The sequence below is a fragment of the Calonectris borealis genome, chromosome 22, assembly GCF_964195595.1.
Source record: "Calonectris borealis chromosome 22, bCalBor7.hap1.2, whole genome shotgun sequence".
Classification (NCBI taxonomy): domain Eukaryota; kingdom Metazoa; phylum Chordata; class Aves; order Procellariiformes; family Procellariidae; genus Calonectris; species Calonectris borealis.
In genome coordinates this window covers 762,223-766,021 of record NC_134333.1, presented here as the reverse complement: position 1 = coordinate 766,021, position 3,799 = coordinate 762,223, and positions in this window count along the sequence as shown.

Genomic DNA, 3,799 nt, shown 5'->3' with positions numbered 1-3,799 from the left:
GAACACACAAAGCACAGAGAAGAGCTGAGTTGGTAACTATGAATGAAGACTACCAAATGCGCTGCCTTAGCAGCCTGCATCATATTAAGGTAAACAAATTTGGCTGATCTTTAAAAATCAGAGATCCATCCAAATTACTTCCTTGTGCTAAGGTTAAACCTGGCCAGGATAGAGGGTTAATGGGGGTGGGTCATGGCAAAATGGACTGTGTCTGTATGAACAGAATAGACTTCATCGTTAATTGCAGTGTGACTGAATCAGTCTTAGGCATTAGATCACCATGAATGGAGAATGCTGGGATACAGTATAAACTCAGACAGAGCAGGCAGGATTAGTAAATGAAGGTGGATTGAACAGGTTGGCATACTGGGATAGCTGGCGTGGAATAGACCAGGCAAGAGAGAAAGCATGATGGGATTGGTCAGGCACTGAGCCAGGGCGGATGTCACACGGGCTTGATGCTGGTCATCGTGATGGACATCAGATTAAACTTGGTAACACAGGAAGGGGTTTAATATGGGTGGACCATGCCAGGGTGGTGGAATAAGATGATCTTAATGTTTACCATTACTCACTGACAACTGGCTTCAAGATTCAGGCCCACCTTCAGACATGAAGCTTAGGTCATGGCATCCAGACCAAGAGAAAGCTTGGAGTGGCCTTTGACTCTTTTCTAGAACCTAGCAGGGGTTCTATATGGGCCGTATATATTTGTGTATATATACACTGTCCTGCAGTGGCAGGTCTCCTTCTTCACAGTAACAGTCTGTAGCACATTTTGGGCTCTGAAACTCAAGACTGAGCTGAATGGGCATGGGCTAAATAAGGGTAATGAGATTAGATTAATCTCACAGCCTCTGCTACCTGCAGGACTCTTTCATTCCTTGACATCTGAACTCCTGGTCATACACTGCACCACCTTCAAATCTGGTAGCTTTTAACATCTGTTATTATAGGAAGTTCATCATGGCCAGTCATTCTCCTCTGGTGTTTAACAGGAGGAACTAAGTTCTGTGGTCTGCATTTAATTCTGCAGGTAAGATGATATAGGAGCTGCCAATAGTAAAGGAAACTCCAGCACTCTGACTGAAATCTCAGCTCATACCAGGGAGAGACCTTTGAAACCGGGTTCTTGCGGTAGCTGGTGTGAACCATTCACACTAACCTACTTTCCTGAAACACTCTGCCCATGGGGGAAAAAGTAATCATCTTGCTTGTTTCTTTCAGAAGGTTGGGAGAGATTGTCAAAGCAATGTAGCAGAACCGAAGCAGGGAGTTAATACAGAGAGATGAAAAATAACGATAATACTGCAGCAAAATTGAACGGGTTAACAGATGTGGATCAGGTGATGTTCATGGGCCAGTACTGGTGAACTGGCAACACGCAGCAGGCAAATATGCCTGTACTAGAAGGGAGCAGTAAGAAAGGGTGGCTTGTATGGCATCTCCTCCCTACAGTACTCAGCCCATTGCTGCCATTTGAACATTCAGCCATTCAATCTGCACCAGATTCTTAGCTTATGACACCCTCCACAGGAGCCACAGCGGCAGGAGCTTCTCATCCTGCTGTTGAGAAGTGGCCTTTACTGCAGAAGAGCCATACAACTCAATTTTGACTGTGCCTCCCCTCCCCCCCCACTCTCCCAAACCAGAGCAGCTGCTCTGGTAGCGGGCTCTTCTCCCTGCTCTACCTGTAGTTAGTATCTCCAGCTGCTGTCTCTGGGAGGTAAAGATAAAATTTTCTCCCCTAATAGGAGATGGATTGGACACAATATGGACAGTATGGTACTGTGGATGGACAAGAAGTCTTCTGCAGTTCTCCCCATGATCCATGTTAATTACCTGGGATCGCAGCAAAATAAAGCTTTCCAGCTGGATGTTAAAAGAAAACTAAACTAAGCACAAGCGCTCTGCCTGTTTGATTTAATTTGCTCACAGTGGTGAGTAGAGAGCGTGTATGAGTTGGTTAGACCAAACCCCTCTCCATGTCACTGTGTGGGCTGGATGATGATGGTGTGAGGGTGAAGCCGAACTGGTTTCAGGTATAGTTTTAGCATGAGTAAAATAGGCCAGAATAATGTGTCGTCAAAAATTTGAGACAACAGAGGAATTAATAATGGGGTGGACTAGGGTGAGGCAGGAATAAAAGGACAGGTTTGAAGATGCTGCCTAGGCTGAGGCTTAATGGGAATATAGGGGCTGGGGTACAGCTAAAATGGATAGATAGGCTAAGTGAGGTCCATCACATCCAGGACTGTGATTTTAACAGGAAAAAAAGCAGGAAATGCTGTGTGGATGAAAGAGTTCAGGCGATTGAGAAAAGCACTGGCAAAGCTGTGTGAGCCACAAGAGGGCAGTGAACAACAAGCAGACTTCGGTGAAGAGAGCTAGAGCAGTGCATTAGCTAGGAATGAGCAGTGAAGGCAGTGATCTAACCAGACTGGCCATGCCATCGCCGTGGGTTAAGGGATCCAGCCTCTGCTTTCTCCTGCTGACCGTGTGGTTTTAAGTCACATTCAAACCTGTTTAGACTATGAAAGCTGACACAAGAGGAGTCTTAGTATCGGAAGTCACATACTCCTGAAGCTTAGCAGGAGATTTTGGTGGACAGCGATCGTCCTCTCACTGCACACACCCCCTCTGTTAAGCATATTCTTATCTGGAGGATCGAAGGACTCAGGGAAATCCTCTCATGTCATCCTGCTAGAAGGAAGGCTGCTGCTTTTCCCCGCTCACAGGTCGAGCCAGTAGCAATAGAGCACATATGGCAAACGTGAGCATTGGCACAGGAAAACCGAGTACAGGCATGGCTGCCACATTGACCAAAACAGTGAGGACACTACCTTTACTGGCACCCACACAAACATAGGTAGCACTCATATAAACATGAACAACAGAGAAAGCCTGATCTTCTTCCTGCTAATCAAGCTTAAAATACGCTGTTGGACTATACGTATACCCTAATTCACTTAACTTACTTACACATATACTTCTATTCATGGGTATCTCTTGATCTCTAGCCGAGACTTCAAGTCCCTCCAGTATTTATCCCAGACCCTGGGCCTTTTATCCAGTCTCCAGCACAGACCCTGGGTCTTTTCACATTCAAGTTTCCTACCCCCCAGTTAGTCCAACTAAAAATTCACTGGCAGAACAGGCACTTACACACACAAACACATGCACGCAAACAAGCTAGAGCGCAAACTCACATACACACATATAGGAAGTACTAACAATAAAGAAGATAGAACAGATTGTGGCGACTGGGGAAAGGGCTGGCCAAGCAAGTACACGGACCAGCAGCCTGCTTAGACAGTATTAGCCCTTTTTATCCATCCTTCTCTTAATTCTCTTCATCCTCACACACTTTTCCTCCTCAGTTCACCTCAACTTGGCCTCTCCCTACCTTTATAATTCCCCAGAACATCCTACAATGAATTTCACGCATTCTCACAATCTTCTAAAACATCCCATACTAAATTGTCATTTACCAGTGAGACCCATTCTAATGCTGTGATAATCTTCTTTCCTTCTTATCAATTACAAAGTTACAGTTTGAATGTCTTCAAGGCTACACTTGAATTATGACTATTTAGTTTTGGGCTTTTCTACTATATCCATTATCTGCTGTTCATTATAGTATGCATATGTTTGTGTTTAATTTATTATTTATTGTGTTGTCTTTTAAGTTGAATAGCCTGTAAATGAATGTCCCTGTACACACTCACACCCCCACACACTCCCCTCACACTCCCACCCCTCCTCCCTAGGCTCTCCAGTATGAAGTGGCATTTCTCAC